Source organism: Euprymna scolopes, chromosome 15 (genome assembly GCF_053919585.1).
Source record: "Euprymna scolopes isolate OS-2025 chromosome 15, ASM5391958v1, whole genome shotgun sequence".
Classification (NCBI taxonomy): Eukaryota; Metazoa; Mollusca; class Cephalopoda; order Sepiida; family Sepiolidae; genus Euprymna; species Euprymna scolopes.
Genome location: NC_136496.1, coordinates 49251649 through 49270809, shown reverse-complemented (window position 1 = coordinate 49270809; position 19161 = coordinate 49251649). Strand labels below are relative to the sequence as shown.

At 35.6% G+C, this 19161-nt stretch overlaps 1 protein-coding gene across 5 annotated transcripts in view; it reads left to right on the top strand.

Annotated features, from left to right (window-relative positions):
• LOC145293821 (TAF6-like RNA polymerase II p300/CBP-associated factor-associated factor 65 kDa subunit 6L) overlaps nucleotides 1-19161 on the top strand; it is a 313860-nt gene that overhangs the window by 60957 nt on the left and 233742 nt on the right. Inside the window, exon 1 of one of the 5 annotated variants that reach the window (XM_080140451.1) lies at nucleotides 7345-7424. The exons of the other annotated variants lie outside the window; for them this stretch is intronic. The gene's annotated coding sequence lies outside the window, so the exon portion shown is untranslated. Of the gene's footprint in view, nucleotides 1-7344; nucleotides 7425-19161 lie in introns of those variants that run through there. 5 annotated transcript variants of the gene reach the window in all.

Genomic DNA, 19161 nt, shown 5'->3' with positions numbered 1-19161 from the left:
AATTACACTTGAACTTCTGCATGTCAGTACAGCTGGGGAAGCAGGAAACCGGAAGAGAATTCCAAAGTCCTGCCATTCTAGGGAAGAAACTATTTGAGTAAAATGCTTTCTGACACCTAGAGATCTCAAGTGTATAGGGGTGGGACTTCGCTGCTTGTCGGGTTTGTCAGGGGTATTTTCGTTCGTTAGTGCTTGTAGTTCATCAGAGCATCCACCATTAAAATAATTTAAAAACAGGCAGAGGTATGCAACATTTCGTCGGTGGGATAGGGGTTGAAGTTTAGATGACAGTTCACGACCCATTAGGTTGGCGACTCTCTTTTGGACCCTGTCCAGGAGTGAGAGACTAGTAGCAGATGCACCAAACCAAATGTGACAGCAGTACTCGATACATGGGCGAATGGTGACTTTGTAGAGGTACAGGATACTTTCAGGCATAAGTAACTTCCTAGCATGATAGAGAGAGCCCACCTTCTTTGCAGCAGCCTTAGCAATGATCTCAATGTATTTATTCCAACTCATGTTTCCTGTGAACGTTAAGCCAAGGAGCTTGAACAAAATGCTCTCAGGTAAAATATCTCTAGCCCTAGCTATTGATGGTTGGTAACGTTTCATGTAATTATTAAAGGAAACTAGCTTTGTCTTGGCAGCGTTGAACATTACCATCCATTTATGACCCCCATTCCACTACAAACTGAAGATCTTCCTTTAGGGTTTCGGCCATTACCTTAGATATGTGCACATTAGTTTTCCCCATGTGCCTGCTATAGAGTGTGGTGTCATCTGCAAATATACCCATCTCAGAGACAATTATATCAGGTGTCATTTATGAATATCAGAAATAATAAAGGACCAAGGATCGATCCCTGAGGTACACCCACATTTATATCATAGTGTTTGGACATACGTCCATCGAAGACAACCTAGATTCTTCTCTCATTTAAGAAGGATTTAATTATGTTAAGTATTCGTCCAGTAATAACATAGGATTTTATTTTTATAAGAAAACTATCATGCCATACCCTGTCAAAAGCCTTAAGTATATCCAGGGCTACTGCCCTTCCCTCCCCTGCCTTATTCAGTGCTTGGTATAAACGTTCAGATTACAGTTAGAATATCTGCAGTAGAACAGGCTTGCCTAAATCCTTATTGGTAGTCTGACAGAAGTTTAGCAGCTGTAAACTGGTGAACTAGAGCTTGATTAATTAAGGACTCAAATATTTTGGTGAAAGGAGGAAGGAGGCTAATTGGGCAATAATTTAACGGGTCAGTTGTTTGCTAGAATTTTTGTAAACAGGTACCACAGAAAGCAGTTTTCCAGCAACCAGGAAAGCAAGATTCGTTACAAAATAGTGGTAGAAACTCACCCAATAATTGTCACAGTAACTTAAAGCTGTTAAAAATGAAATTTAATTATCCTAAATAATGAACTTGAAACTATAATTGTAATCTGTACAAAATTTCCTTTCATTTCATATGCTACAAGCCATATTTTGTTAATTTCTTTGAATCGTGTTGTGGTGGCCATCTTGGATTTCCTGGTGCCATCCTGAATTTTTCACAGTGTAATGATGACAAATGACAAGTCCATCAAAATAACATTTTCCATGATGATAAAGTTTTACCTCCTATTTCTTAAACTGTTTTTTATGATGCCATTAAAATGTAATTTAACTATGCTAATTCTAATTAGTTTAATGTATTTGAAAACATAATTTGGATCTGTACAAAATTTCCTTTAATTTGATATGCTCCAAGCCAGATTTTGTTAATAATTTCTTTGAATCATTTCTTGGTGGCATTTTGGATTTCCTAGTTGCCGTCTTGGATTTTTCATGATGTTATAATGGCAAATGATAATGTCCATCAGAATAAAACTTCCTATGATGATAAAGCCTTACCTACCATTTTCTTAGCTGTTTTTATCATGTTTCTACTTAAAGTTGAATGTAAAGTTAAATGAAACTGAAATATACTAATTAGTCCGTAAGTTACGATGGTCGTAAATAATGCCAGCTGAACCTTCATGGTATTATGATGATATGTTTAAAATTTCATTATAATATCTTAAAAAGATTTGAAGATACAGTTTTTTTAAAGATGGGTTAGTCTGTAAATTGTGCAAATTTCCTTCCATTTTCAACTTATATGCATTTGAATACAACTGACTTAAGGCAAAATGTCCAGTGAACCACACATTTTTTTGATACTTTGAATGGTCATAACTCCAGTTCTAATGGGCTGATTTAAAAAAATTAACAATATTATTTCTTTGTTTTTTTTATGCTCTTTTCAATAATGCTTGATTTGAGTTTATCTATCTAAAGAAAAAATGGCATGGTATTGCTATTTCTATTATTACACATGAAATTTGAAATAATCAAATTTTTCAAAAGAAATACATGCATCTCAAAAAAAAAGGATCATTAATGACCTGTTACATTGTTTTTGGCAGCATTATTTTGGAAGGTCAAATTTAAGAGATAAAATGCAATAAATTTTAGTCTATGTTAGGGACAACTATCATGCACAAATTTCATCAAGATCGATTGAGGAGATTGGGGTAAAGGAAGGTGATCTGATTGAAATTCAGAAAGAAGTTGGCTGGCGCCATGGTGGTCCAGGATGGTGGTGAACCTCAACTTGGTGTGATCCTTAGGTGGGGGAGTTTATGAACAGCAGCACCAAATATGACCTTGACTTTGAAAATGGTGTGCACTATCCCTAGGGTGGAGACAATTATGCCAGGTTTGGTCATGATTGGTTCAGAAGTATGAACTGTGGGAGAGTATATATACATAGGCTATGACTTTGACCTTTATCTTGGAGAATGGTGTGGATCATCTCTAGGTGGAGAACCATCATCATGCCAGGTTTGGTCATGATCACTCCAGTGGTGTGGGTTGTAGGAGAGTTGTACATACAGACACACACAAACGCCACTACTTATATATATATATAATTTCCCCAAAACTTCTGGAATGATGGAGGGGAGACTAACACTTGCTGCTATGGTTTCAAATGATCTTAAATAGGACCATTCTTAAACATGTTTAATCAAAAATACTTCAAATTGGGAAAAGTAGCTGATATAACTACAGGGTGGCCCACTTAAAAACAGCCTGATCTCTGTAATCTTTCTCTAATCAATTTTTTTTTTTCAGATTAAGCGGACCACTCTAATCTAATCGATCTCTCTAATCTTAACCACCAACTGACACCACAAGACAAAATTCAATTCTTTTTCCAACAAGATGGCGCTACATGCCACACGTCTCACAGATCACTGACACGATTTCATGATATGTTTACGGAAAAGAGAACAATAAGCAAAGGTTTATGGTCACTATGCTCCCTGGATTTGTTGTGTGATTTTTATTTTGGGTGGGGTGGGGGGACTTTAAAACAAAAAGTTGATGCAGATAATCCCCACAATCTAGACCAATTAAAGGAAAACATTACCAAAGCTATCAGGACAATCACTAGAGAAGATCTACAGGCAGTATCTGCAAACGTTGTTAAACGTGCCCAGAAATGCATAAATGTCAAAGGCGAGCACTTCCAGCATCTTTTATAACACTACATGTAATTTAAACAATAAATGTTTCTCCACTCTACTATATTTTTGGGCTACATCCTGTAGTTATAGGTGCATATTTATTTGATTTGTCAAAACCTATCCGGTGACAATTTGAAATATTTTGTACATTATTTTGCTTAAGGGTCAGATCAGAGGTCAAATGAAGTCAGTATTGAATGGAATTAGATTTTTATGATGAAGACTTACAAACTCTGTGATTTCTTAAAAGTTTGAATATTCCTAATTCTATCACACATACGTTATCGTTTTGTGAATCCAAAATCATAAATAGTATAAATCTCTTATAGCTATTTTTTTTTATATTTATGCATTGATGTATGGACATTTGGGTGGTTATGTGTGTGACGTGATATTGACAAAGAAAATCCAAGAACATTGCATGATGGGAACGAATAATTCACAGTTTCTGTTGTTGATGTTTTTATCTGATGTGAAAATTTAGTTTAGCAGATTATTGAAATAAAGACAAAAGAAAAGACATAACATTTTGTTTTTGAAAGTTTATTAAACATTATAGAAAGTAGTTTCACATGAAGTGTATGTTTACTTCAGAGGTATAATAAACAAGCAAACATGGTGAATATTTATATGCTACAATAATGAACACCTACATATACATTAGTTTTATTTGTTATGCTGTCTTTTGCACACCAGGTCATTCTTTATTTGATTTGAATTAAATGTGTACATGTTCTAAATATGAAAATCAACATTCCATATGCAAACATGCACATGTATAATTTTTTTTTATATATACAAATTTACATACCATATTCATCAGTTTCATACCAATTAGAAGCAACCAGAATTGTTTTTTTTTTTGTTTTTTTTACACAGTGGTCACCACTTATCAAGGCCCGGAAGCCACTCAGGGATAAGGGTTATTGCAAGTACATTATGTTAGTGTGGAGATTTGATGAGGTCTTTACTTAAGGGGGCGGTTCATTAGGAATTTGTTAACGTTGGGCTTGAAGACATCCAAGTTGTAGTCAGGTGGAAAGCAGGCAGACGGAACAGAGTTCCACAGGCGTGCAGTTCTAAGAAAGAAGCTTTGTTCATGGAATCCACGTTTTGATTTACGCACAGATAAAGAGTGGGGGAAATTTTTCACAGTAGATTCAGCTAGACGGGTGTTTTTTGTGAAAGATTGGCGAGGGGGGACCAGAGATTGGAGTTCAGACAAGCACCTGCCATGGAAATAACGATAAAACAAAGATAGGCTCGCAACGTCTCTTCTGTGGGAGAGAGGTTGCAGGGTAGAGAAAAGGGCATCCCCCACTAAGTCACAAAGTCTATTTTGTACTCAGTCAAGGCAGGATAGGCTATTTTTAGCAGCTCCTGCCCAGATAAGGCAGCAGTATTCCATCCTTGGACGTACTTGGCTTTTATATAGATAGAGAATTGCATCATTAGTGAGATATCTTCTGGAGCGGTAGAAGGATCCCACCATCTTTCCAGCGCCCTTGGCAACAGACTTGATGTACGTGTTCCATTTCAGATCAGGAGTAAAGGTCAAACCCAAAAGCTTTTTAAAACATGGGGCCTCTCCCAGACGAGAGCCATCCATCCCAATTGATGCCAGATGGGGATCAGAGCGTTGATGATGTAAGGATAGGAGTTTGGTTTTAAATGCATTAAAGGTAATCAGCCACGTCTTCCCCCACTGAACCACGCGCTCGAGATCAGAGGAGAGAGAATCAGAGAGAATTTTGTCATTTACATCCTTTGACGTGTTGCTGTAGATGGTCGTGTCATCAATGTCAGCGAATGATTTAAGTATGTGTTTAGGGAGGTCATTGATGTAGATCAGGAAGAGAGTTGGGCCCAGGATTGACCCCTGAGGGACTCCAGCATTAATACTGTAGGCGTCTGATTTTTGTCCATTGACCACTACTCTTATGAGCCTATCGGAGAGAAATGATTTAATGATTGAGAAAACATTTCCAGTTATACCGTAGCTGGAAATCTTGTGAAGTAGACCCTTATGCCATACCTTGTCGAAGGCCTTTGATATGTCAAGAGCAATTTCCCTAGAAAGGAAGCCTTTGTCAAGAGATTCACTAATCCTGTGAGATATAACCGTCAGCACATCTGCGGTAAATCTTGCAGAGCGGAAACCATATTGTGTGTCACTAAGAAGGTTGTTTCTGCTGAGGTGGTTGACTATTTCTCTATTTAATATGGATTCCAGCAACTTACTCATAACACACAGGAGACTTATTGGTCTACTGAGAGGGAGATGACTTATCACCTGAATTCTTAAATACAGGGCAAACTGATGAGGTCTTCCAGAGAGTCAGAAAGCACTTCTCCTTAAGGCAGCGCTTAAACAGTTTCGTAAGTATGGGAGCAAGTTCTGGTTGAAGCTTTTTTAACACTATAATTGGGATGCCGTCAGGGCCAGTTGTTTTACTGGAATCAAGGTTCTTGATTAGCTTGGCGACCTCATGCACGGATATTTGTATGTTACCTAGCGTGTTCTGTGTTATAGGAGGAAATATGGGGAGTTGATGGCCTTCGTCGCATAGGGTAGAATTAGCTGCAAAGTTCTTGGCAAATAGTTTGGCCTTGTCTGATGCTGACGAGATGACCTCTGGTCCATTGATAATGGTTTGGATAGAACGCACACTTCTGTTCAGGATCCTATTTGTTATTTGCCAAAACTGGTAGGAACCAAGCCGCTGATCAGCTACCTTGGATTTAACAGACTGGGCATATAGCTCTCTTGCATTTTTTATTACTCTTTTACAGTGGTTGCTGGCAGTCCTGAAAGCAGCTTTAGTCTCAGTGCATCTATTACGTTGGTAGTTATGGAAAAAGTGATTTCTGTGCGCGATAGCAGCAGCACATTCTGGGGAGAACCGTGGCTGGCTGGTAGGTTTTTGTTGGAATTTTTTAGATGGTATGAATTGGTCTATGCCTACAATTAACCATTCTGTCAGATCTGATACTATAGAGGACACTTCCTTTTTAAACATGGAGTGCAGAGGTAAATCAGATAGGAATGTACGGAAGCTATCCCGGTCAGCCATAGAGTATCGGTATACAGTACGGTGGAGGGGTACGTCTGGGGACTTATGTTGGAATATATATGTTCAATATTTATTACCTGTAACACAAAACAAGTATCTTTCTCTTATATAAAATTTTAATATTAGGCATCCCAAACTAGCCTAGTTTAGGATGCAAAAACTGGTAAATAATGTTGAATTTCCCTTAACTTCAACTTGTGATATCTCATTTATTTTTTTGGTTATTTTGATTAAGTTTTGATTTATTAAATAAGATTTAATCTTTTTCCTTTATAGATATATAATTCTTTTTCTTGTGTCGTTAATAGTTTTTTCCAGGTTACTTCAAGTTATGTCACTAATTTTGGTGAACACGGCTTTATTTTTTACACAAAAAAATGTTTTTTAAATTTGGGACGCGCGATATTGTGAGTCTCTAGGTATAAAAAAAATAGTACCATTACATTATCAATATGGTGAGCTTAAAAAAGGATTTTAAGTTGTTTTTCACAAAAAAAATTCAACTTGAAAACTTCAGTGAAACAAATATGAAAGAAATTCAATTGAAAAAATTCTGAAAATTGAACCGTTTTGTAGAGAAATATGTCCTCTTTAATAATCTGTTGGTGTCATATTACTATGCTCATAAATCAAGGAGCGCCACTAATAAAAGTGAATGTACCTACACATTGAGATTTACAACTTAATGCCAAGTGAGCAAAGTACCAAGTATCATCAAGCATGCAGCACAACCCAATGAAAACAAAAAACGTAAACAACTTGTTTCACTATGGCTATATCAAAGTTCTTAAGTGAGTTTGTTTTTGTTTATTTAAAAGTTATTGTTTAAAATAATATTTTTAGTGCTACAAGCAAGTCAATAAAAGAAATGAAAATTTACAATTTAAAAAATAATGTCAGTTGTTTATTTTCTATATTTTCTTTCAAACTTTCATATGTTCTTTGCTTTGTTTTCTTTCGGTTCGATAAACTTCAGCATTGTTAAATTATCTTTTGAAAATTAAACTGGGTATATTTTAAACCCCAAAAAAAAACATCTTTCGTTGCATGTGACTGACGGAAATATTTTTTCATTTAAAAAATGTGCTTCATTTTTTTGTTTATATTCTGTCTGGCGTTTTTGATATATCTAACATTTTGTTAAATTATTTTTTTTATTAGACTGTACAGTTACATTACTTTAAAAAAAGATTAACAATATATAGCTAAGTCTTAAATTATGTGCAACAAATGTGTAAATAAAAAAATTAATTTCATGTAAAAATGTACATTTTTTATGTTCTAGTGGGGATTTTTGATAAATTTGAAGATTTTGTTAAATTATTTTTTGATTACACTATACATTACTTAAAAAATAATAACTGAAAATATAATTATGTGCACGTGGTGTATAAATGAAAAAATTGATTTCACTGTAAAAATCATTTTTTTTTTGTTCATTTCATAATTCCTGAGTTTATCGCTGAAAATGGAGATGCCATTTTTTTTGTGCGCCTGTTGTTAAAATCCGAGGGAGAAATCAGTATTTTAAACTATGACCGAAGCATGGAATAAATAACAAAAAAAAATTAAACTAGATATTAATTACTTACAGTAAGAACTATGAAAAAAAGTAAATAAAGAAAGTGAAAGAGAACATATATCCGTAATTGTTTAATTGAAAATGTTTCGATTTAATTAATGAAAACGGGAATGTTTTTCAGGAAACGTATTTTATTATTAAAAACAGAAAATGAAATGACATTCATAATGGTTTAAACTGGGCGAGCGCCATTTGAAAACCAAAAGAGTTACTGTATAAAAATTTATCAAAATATAATTGTAAAAACATTTATTGAAAAGTTTGCGTAAGAAAATATGATTTATTAAAATTTTATAATGAAAGCAACATTGAATTTTTATAAAATAGTGGGTTTTTTTTTTTACCGAACAAATAAATAATTTTAATGAAATATTTTTTTGAATTAAAGCAACTTTAAAGGGTCAACAAAAAATTAATTTAAATGAAACGGAAAAATCATTATCCAGTTTAATTTTTTTGTTATTTATTTCATGCTTTGGTCATAGTTTAAAATACTGATTTCTCCCTCACATTTTAATGACAGGTGCGTGAAAAAAAATGGCATCTGCATTTTCGGCGATACACTGTAGAAGTACCCCCGAGACCTATATGTTCTATCAAGTGTTTTTGATAAACTTGAATTGAAATATCTCAAGGTTGTATTAGGTGTCAAAATCAACACCAGTGGAAATAAAGTTCAACTGGAAGCTGCTCTCTCTCTGCAGTTATAACTTCTGCAGTTGTGATGAAGAACCATCTCAGGATATCTTCAGTTATGAGCATCAAGGACAATGGGTTGCTGTCTACTATGACACCAACTTTTACATTGGCCAAGTCGTTGAGATTATATCTCCATCCAGCACTGTAATAAAATTTTTATCACAAACCAAAGGTAGAAAAGATTTTTTTCGATGGCCTTTGTCAGATGACATTGCACAGGTAGAGTCAGCATTTGTTTACAGAGGGAGTTTTGAGGTAATGTCAGTTTCAAGTGATGGTAGAATTTGGAGTGTTCTTGATATATCTACCATAGCAGAAGCCTATAAAAGAATTCTGAGAGAAAATCAATAAAGAAAGGAATTGTAGTAAGATCTCTGCTTATAAAATATCTTACTTGTTTACTTGTCTTTTAAGTTGAAAGTTTTTCAATGCTTGAAAAAATGACTTGTGACTTTTTGTATAACAAATTTCTAAATCTTATTGTTGTTGGTTCTTTTCTTGGCGAGTTTAAATTCCCCAAAGTAAAAATATTTCTGTGGCAAAAAGTTTTGTTATTAGAAACAAGGCAAACATTTTTTTTTTTGAATTCCTCACCCAAAAATGAGTAAAGTTGCAAAGTTTTAAGCTTCTACCTCTAATGGTTACATTTTTACAACAATTTCAGTAACGTATACTTTTGCCTCATTTTTTAAAATCTTTTTTGCCCTTTCCACCAAATTTTCTGTTCGACTGCTTTTACATGTTCCACAATTGAGTGGTTTTATCAATCTATAATTAAAAGAAAAAATTATCTTGATCTCTAATGTGTTATGAATCATACTAAGAAGATTCAATACATTAGCTATTGAAATGAAATTGATATGAACAAAGTTGCATTTCCGTGTTATATTTGCACTTTTTCTCCGTTGGTAGTGACATTTTGCCTAGTGTTTAGGTTGGTTTCATCTAATAATTATTGCTTTCGTTAGTATTAATTTTCATTTACCACAAGATGACATTATATTTATAAGGATTTTTCACTTGTTAGTAGCTTACATTTTTAGTTATATACTATGAAATTTGGTGTCTGGACCATGATAGCAAATTTTCAACTTTCCGACAAACTACCAAAATAAATTTGGTACTTTTGTTTATGGTTTACAAAAATCTATATGACCACATTAATTTTTTTTAGATATAATGAAAATAAAATTTTGGTTTGGGATACCTATTAATGGTTTGATTACTTAAAGTATATTAGAAGGGGCAAGTGATCTCCCTTTCCTTTTGAACTAACGGGGCTACCTGGCATTGTGGGGCCATATAAGCGATGAGAAAATTGAAGTTGATTTTGGACATATTTGTTATTCTTAGGAGAGAGGAATTTTTAATGTCTATGTATCATTTGCTATTTCGAGCAAAAGAATATTTTTACCTACCCTAGTACGGCTATTACACGTATGAAGAAATTGTACCTTACATAAGGTAGGTAATTTACAGCATGTATACGAAATAATTTTACCTTTGCGAGAACGGGTAATATACAACATGTATTTAAAATAATTTTACCTACCCTTGGACGGGTAATTTAAATCTATTATATAAAAGCGAAAATGCGCGTGTGTGTGTGTGCATTTTTTTGTGTATGTCTGCCAAAGGCTTTTTTCAGAAGGGGGGGGGCTCGGACAGGTCACTCCTTCTTAAAACTTTTTATGTACTATCTAAACCATGATATCTACAAGTTAAGAATGGAAGTCGCGTCTATCTTTAATTTGTCCGACTTTTACTTTTGCTATTTTCAAAATTTTTTTCGATCGACGCATCTTTGTTTCGCTTTTCGGTATAAAAAAGCGAAACGGAATCAGTATCAGCAGTTCCCCGGCACATTGGCCGGGAACGTCCAGAAAGTGATGGACGTTTGGTCAATGTCAGTTTCACCGTCATATCAGACAATTGCTTTCATTTGGACACTCCTCTAATAAAGGAGGAGCTTTTTCCCAAAACGTTGGGGAAACAAAACCAAACAAAGTTGGGAGGAAAAAAACAAACCCAAAAGAAGTATCACGCAGTAAAATTAAGTGTGGAATTAAATCCCGCACGCATCTGCTACTTTTCATTCACTGTGACGTGATGTTTAAGCTCATTAAACATGCACTTTTCAAGGATTTTATTTCACACATTCTCACTTTTCTCCCATCGTAGTGTGGCGGCAAGTTATCCACCTATTAACCTCAAGGGTTCGGGTTCGGGCCTAACTACCTACCAAAACTTTTTTTTCTTTTACACCTCCAAACACCCAGACAACGCTGAGTACCCCCCCCACCCGCTAGTACATATATAAAACAATTTCACATACTTTGTGACCCCAAAATGAAGATTACTCTCTCCAACCCAACCTCAATAAGAGAACTAATTTAATTTACATTTACTTTTTATCCCCAACTCAACTATCAAAAATATATATAAAATAATGTAATGTCTAAATAAAGTAATGTCTAAAACGTGAAATGTTGCAGCCATTTCCGGTACTGACTTTATATTCACCACGCCACTGTTAAAAATATACATGAAATAATGTAATGTCTAAATCGTAAACTGTTTCAGCCATTTCCGATACTGACTTCAGATCCCCCACCCACTGTTAAAAATATGCATGAAATATAGTAATGTTAACTCGTAAATGGTTTTTGCAATTTCCATGACAGATTTCATATCTCCCACCCCACTATTAAAAATATACATGATATAAAGTAATGCCTAAAATGTAAAATGTTGCAGCCATTTCCAGGACTGACTTCAGATCCCCACCCCACTGTTTAAAATATACATGTAAGATAGTAATGTTAACTCGTAAATGGTTTCTGCCATTTACGGGACTGACTGACACCATTAAAAATATACATGAAATATAGTAATGTTAATTCGTAAACGGTTCCTGCCATTTCCGGGACTAACTTCATATCCCCCACCCCCACCCCACTGTTAAAAATATACATGAAATAAAGTAATGCTTAAAACGTATAATGTTTCTGCCATTTGTGGGACGGACTTCATATCCCCCACCTCACTGTTAAAAATATACATGAAATACAGTAATGTTAACTTGTAAATGGTTTGTGCCATTTCCGGGACAGACTTCATATCCTCCACACCACCGTTTAAAATATACTTAGAAATTAATACATAAAACATTAACACGGTTAGGGATTAGGCAACCATTACTTCAACCTAAATTTCTGAGTGTAGTATCAGTCTCAGCATTCCAGTGATTTTAATCCCCACTCCTTAACTCAGAATTACGCAATTTATTTACATGATTTTTGGAATGTTACAAATAAGCCCCTAGTGTGCAGTGATCCATTTAACTGATTTTTGGTATCAGCAGTGTGATTTTTGGAATATGATGTCTTATGTAAATGTAGTACATCATAAATATATTATATGCATCTTTTTTAACAGAAGATAATGACGTCATCATCTGAAGTGAACATGTCAGACTATCGCCCTCCCCCCCCTACCAGAAAATAAGGAGGAGGTTATGCCAGGGATCTCATTAAACACTCACCAAATCCATTAACTCATACTTCGTATAATATTAAAATCTGTAAGTATAAGGCTTTAGAGAAACAAACGTTGATTAACTCATATTATGCCTCCCCCCTTTCCTTCCTACTCGAATATATAATGTTTTGGATTACGACTTGGACGATTGGAGTTGCATATAGAAATACATTGTTTACATTTTAAAATATAGCAACTAGTATTTTCGATCTTTGTCGGTAAATATCTTCAATCACTCATAATTTTATTTTTTCTCCATCGATTTTCTTGATAATTTGGTATTTTAGGTTTTGAAATGCGATAATCACGTTGTTACCAATTTTTTTGACTTGAAAATTAGTATTTCGATTTGGGTTATAATATCAAGTTACCCTTCAAAGGCGGTTTAATGTAAGTATTAAAAGTCGCCATTAAAGTGAGCTGACATAATATCTAAGGACATGACTAAGCGTTTTTTTCAAATATGTATAAATATTAATAAAAATATGTTAAATTATATAGAAAAAAAACGTTAAAATGTCACAAAATTTTTGGATCCCGCATGCAGAAAACCGGCCAGCTGACTAACTTAGACTTGACCGTTTGGGCCAAATTTTTGGTATTATTTATCCGAAAGTTTGATTGGGTCTGTCGAAAGTTTTAGGTGGACATACAAACATACATACACACTAACAGACGTTTGAGATTTATATAATAGACTAGCGGGGCTACCCGGCGTTGCTTGGGACCGTATAAACAATGAGGAAATTGAATTTGATTTTGAGTATATTTGTTATTCTTAGGAGAGAGGAATTTTTAATGTCTAAGCATTATTTGCTATTTCGAGCAAAAGAATATTTTACCTACCTAAGACAGGTATTACACTTATAATATAATTGTATCTTACCTAAGGTAGGTAATTTATCGGATGTATATGAAATAAGTTTCCCTTTGCAAGGATGGATAATATACAACACATTTAAAATAATTTTACTTACACTAAGACGAGTAATTTAAATACATATATGAAACAATTTCGCATACATTTTTTACCTCAAAATGAACATTACTCTCTCCAACTCAACACCCAAAAGAAAACTCAAGAGCACGTTTAAAATTAACATAATCATGCATCTTTCTGCCCACCACTACAACCATCACATCATTCCCGAAGAAACTGGCCTAGTAAACTTTCATAGAAACCAACAATATATATGTATTAATCTAATTTTGAGAGCGTAAACTGTTTATATATTCACCTATCTCATCCAATCCTGAGCAACACCGGGTATTCTGCTAGTATATATATCAACCTACCTCATTTATTTCTGGGCAACGCTGGGTATTCTGCTAGTACATATATACACCTTTCTCATTTAATCCTGGACAACGCCAGGTATTCTGTTCATACGTTTATCCACCTATTTCATCTAATCCCGGGCAATGCTGAGTATTCTGCCAGTACATATTTCAACCTATCTCATCCAATCCTGGCAATGCCGAGTATTCCGCTAGTACATATATCGACCTATCTCATCAAATTCCGGGCAACGCCAGGTATTCTGCTAGTACATATATCGACCTATGTCATCCAATCCCGGGTGATGGCGGATATTCTATTAGGAAACATTCCACCTATCTTATCCAATCCCGGGCAACGCTGGGTATTCTGTTAGGAAACATTCCACCTGTTTCATCCACATGTACATATATCCACAGACTCATAAAATCCCGGGCGATGCTGGGTATTCTGCTAGTACAAATATTCACCTATCTTATCCGATCCTAGGCGATACAGGGTATTCTTCTAGGAAACCTTCTGCCTATTTCATCCAATCCCGGTCAACGCAGAGTATTCTGCTAGTACATATATCAATCTATCTCATGCAATTCCGGGTATTCTGCTAGTAGATATTTCCGCCTATTTCATCTAATTCCGAGCAATGCCGGGTATTCGGCTAGAACATATATCCATCTATATATCCACCTATGTCATCTAATACTGGGCAAATGCTAGTATATATATCAACCTATCTCATCCAATCCCAGGCAACGGCGGGTATTCGGCTAGAACATATATCCATCTATATATCCACCTATGTCATCTAATACTGGGCAAATGCTAGTATATATATCAACCTATCTCATCCAATCCCAGGCAACGGCGAGTATTCTGCTAGTACATATATCCACCTATCTCATTCGATCCAGGGTGATGCCAGGTATTCTGCTAGTACATATATCTACCTATCTCCTCCAATCCTAGGCCATGGCGGGTATTCTGCTAGTATATATACAATCCCGGGCGATGTCGGTATTCTGCTAGTACAAATATCGACCTATATCATTGAATCTTAGGTGACGCCGGGTATTTTGCTAATACATATATTTACCTATCTCACAACCGTGGGTGACACTGAGTATTCTGCTAGTAAAAATATCCACCTATGTAATCCAATCCTAGGCGATGCAGGGTATTCTGCTAGTATATACATCTACCTATTTCATCCAATCCCAGGCAACGGCGCGTATTCTGCTAGTACAAATAGCGACTTATCTCATACAATCCCTGGCGACGCCGGGCATTCTGCTAGTACAAATAGCCACCTAGGTCATCCAATTCCCGGGCGACGCCAGGTATTCTGCTAGGAAACATTCCATCTATCTCATCAAATCCTTGGCAACGCCGGGTATTCTGCTAGTATATATTTCCACCTCTTGCCTACCATCCAGGGCGATGCCGTGTATTCTGCTAGTACAAATATCGGCCTATGTCATCCAATACCGGGCGACGCCGGGTATTCTGCTATTACATATATCCACCTATCACATACAATCCCGGGCGATGCCGGGTATTCTGCTAGTACAAATATCTACCTATGTTATCCAATCCCAGGCGACACCGGGTAATCTGCTATGAAACATTCCACCTATCTTATCCAATCCCGGACAATGCTTTATATTCTGCCCTATGTCATCCACTCCCAGGAGATACCGGGTATTCTGCTAGGAAACATTCCAGCGATGCTGGGAATTTTGCTAGTACATATATCCACCTATCTCATACAATCCCGAGCAATGCTGGATATTCTGCTAGTTACATATATCCACTAGCAGAATATCCGGGATTGTATGAGATAGGTGGATATATGTACTAGCAAAATACCCTGCATCGCCCAGGCTTGGATGAAGTAGGTGGAATGTTTCCTAGCAGAATACCTGGTATCGCCTGAGATTGGATGACAGAGGGGGATATATGTACAAGCAGAACATACAGCGTTGCCAAGAATTAGATAAGATAGGTTGAAAGTTTCCTAGGAGAATACTCGGCCTTGCCTAGCATTGGATAAAATAGGTGGAATGTTTCTTAGCAGAATAACTGGCATTATCCGATCTCAGGCAACGCCGAGAATTCTGCTGAGAAACATTCCCCCTATTTCATCCAATACCGGGCAATACCAGTTATTCTGCTAGTATATATGTCATCCAATCTTGGGCAACGCCGGGAATTTTGTTTGTACATATATCCACCCATCTCATACAATCCCGGGCAATGCCGGATATTCTGCTAGTACATATATCCACCTCTTATCCGATTCCAGGTAATGCCGGTTATTCTGCTAAGAAACATTCCACCTATTTTATCCAATGCTGGGCAAGGCCGGGTATTTTCCTAGGAACCATTCCACCTATCTTATCTAATTCTTGGCAACGTTGTATGTTCTGCTTGTACATATATCCCCCTCTGTCATCCAATCTCAGGTGACATCAGGTATTCTGCTAGGAAACATTCCACCTACTTCATCCAAGCCTGGGCGATTCAGGGAATTTTGCTAGTACATATATCCACCTATCTCATACAATCCCAGGCAATGCCGGATATTCTGCTAGTTACATATATCCATCCATCTTATCCGATCTCAGGCAATGCCAGGAATTCTGCTGGGAAACATTCCCCTTATTTTATTCAATCCTGGGCAATACCGGTTATTCTGCTAGTATATATATTCACCTATGTCATCCAATCTCGGGCAATGCTGGATATTTTGCTAGTACATATAGCTACCTATGTCATCCAATCCTGGGTGACGCCGGGTATTTTGCTATTGCATATATCCACCTATCTTTTCCGATCCCAGGCGACGCCGATTATTCTGCTAGGAAACGTTCCACCTGTTTTATCCAATTCCAGACGATGCCAGGTATTCTGCTAGTACATATATCCACCTATCACATACAATACCGGGCGACACCGGGCATTCTGCTAGTACAAATATCTACCTATGTTATCCAATACAAGGCGACGCCGGTATTCTGCTAGAAAACATTTCACCTATTTCATACAATCCTGGGCAACGGCATGGATTCTGCTAGTACATATATCCACCTATGTCATCCAATTCCAGATGATGGCGGATATTCTGTTTGGAAACATTCCACCTATCTTATCCAATCCTGGGCAACGCTGGGTATTCTGCTAGGAAACATTCTACCTGTTTCATCCAATCCCGGGCGAAGCCGGATATTCTGCTATTACATATATCCACCTATTTCATCCAATTCCGAGCTACGCCAGTTATTCTGCTAGTATATATATCTCCCTATGTCATCCAAACCCCGGGTGACGCCAGGGAATCTGCTAATACATATTACTTTAACATGAATTCCTTAGTGTAGTATCAGTCTCAGCATTCAATTGACTGTAATCCCCCTCCTCCTTAATATTATATAAAAAACATCCTCTTCCAATACTTAGAATGGCTTTCTAAATAATAATGTTTTTTTTTGTCAGCACGGTCCGTATTCCATAATAGTAAAATAGTATCCCCTTTTTATATTAAATTTTTAAATTGACTTATATTAAGAATTAATAAATTGTTAGGTGTAAATATAAAAGATATAAAAAACATCCCCTCCCAATACTAAGAATGGCTTTCTAAATGTTTTTATTTCAGCACGGCCCGTATTCCATAATAGTAAAATACTATCCCCCTTTTTATATTAAGAATTATTAAATTGCATTATATTAAGGATTAAGAAATTGTTAGGTGTAAATAGAGAAGATATAAAAACATCCCCTCCCAATACTAAGAATGGCTTTCTAAACAATGTGTTTATTTCAGAATTTTGAATCAGCAGTTTAGCGATGTGATTTTTGGAATATGACATCTTGTCTCAATTTAGTACACGATAAATATATAATGTGCATCTTTTTTTAATAGAAGATAATGTTCGATAGGAAATTATGCTATATGATACGGTTACTTGGTCTTTTGGCTAAGATCAAAATGTAGTATCTTTTCTTAGAATTCAGGTAGTTTCATCTTTTGACCTCCTCCCCCAAAACAGAATTAGGATGCCATATTGTTACTAATACTAAAAAGAAAATGGCGGTTTGTTTTTGTTACTTGAAAATAAGGGGAGGTTATACCTGGGATGTCAAGCTTTAGTGAAACAAACGTTACTCAAAAAGGGGGAGGTTATGCCATAATGAAATGAACAGCCCAGATATAGTCTTTAGTAAGAGAGGGTCGATTATGTGGGTTACATCATTAAAAATGATTGTAGAAATTAGTAACATATCCAAGAAAAGTGAAAAAGGATGAAATGTGAGTTATGTGATGAAATTACCAGCACGGACAATGTCTCAAATGTATTATTTTAGTAAGAGGAAGGGGATTATGTGGGTTAACTCATGGAAAATGATTGTCGAAATTAGTAACATATTCAAGAATTATGAAAAATGATAAAATGTGAGTTATTTGATTGGTGTGTTTATCAAACCAGACAATGTATGGAAGTTATTATTTTAGTAAGAGGTCGCGATTATTTTGGTTACTTCATTAAAAATAAGTGTTGAAATTAGTAGCATATCCAAGAATTATGAAAAATTCTATAATGTGACTTACTTCTTTGGTGGGTTTGTAATGAAATAACCAGCCATACCATGTCTAAAAGTTATTATTTTAGTGATAGAAGGGGGCGATAATGTGGATTTACTCATGAAAAGTGATAGCAGAAATTAGTAACATACCATAGCCTATGTATCAAAGTTTTTATTTTAGTAAGAGTGGCGGCGATAATGTAAGTTAAATCATGTGACATGGTTGTTGAAATTAGTAACATGTCCAAAAATTATAAAAAATGATGAAATGTGAGTTATTTGGATGATGTGTTTGTACTGAAAAACCAGCCAAACAATGTCTCAAAATTATTATTTTAGACAGGTGAGCGATAATGTGGGTTAAATTGTCGAAATTTGTAACAATCCAAGAATTATTGGATTTAACGAGATACGTACACATATATACTTACAGATTACCGGGAGTCACCCTGGATTCAATGAGATACATGCAAATGTATGCAAGCAGAATACACGGTCACCTGGGATGTAATGAGATAGATGCAAATATATACTAGCAGAATACTTGACGTTGCCTTGGATTGAATTAGATTGATTGAAATATATACTAACAGAATACCTTGCGTCAACCAGGATTTAATGCGATTGATTGAGATATATACTAGCAAAACACCCAGCGTTGCCCGGGATTGAATGAAATAGGCGAGAATATATATTAGTAAAATACCTGGCATCGTTTGAGATTTGATGAGATAAATGTGTTGTATATTACCCGTCCTTTCATATACATGCTATAAATGACCTACCATAGGTAAGATACAATTATTTCATATGTGTAATACCCGTCTTATGTTCGTAAAATATT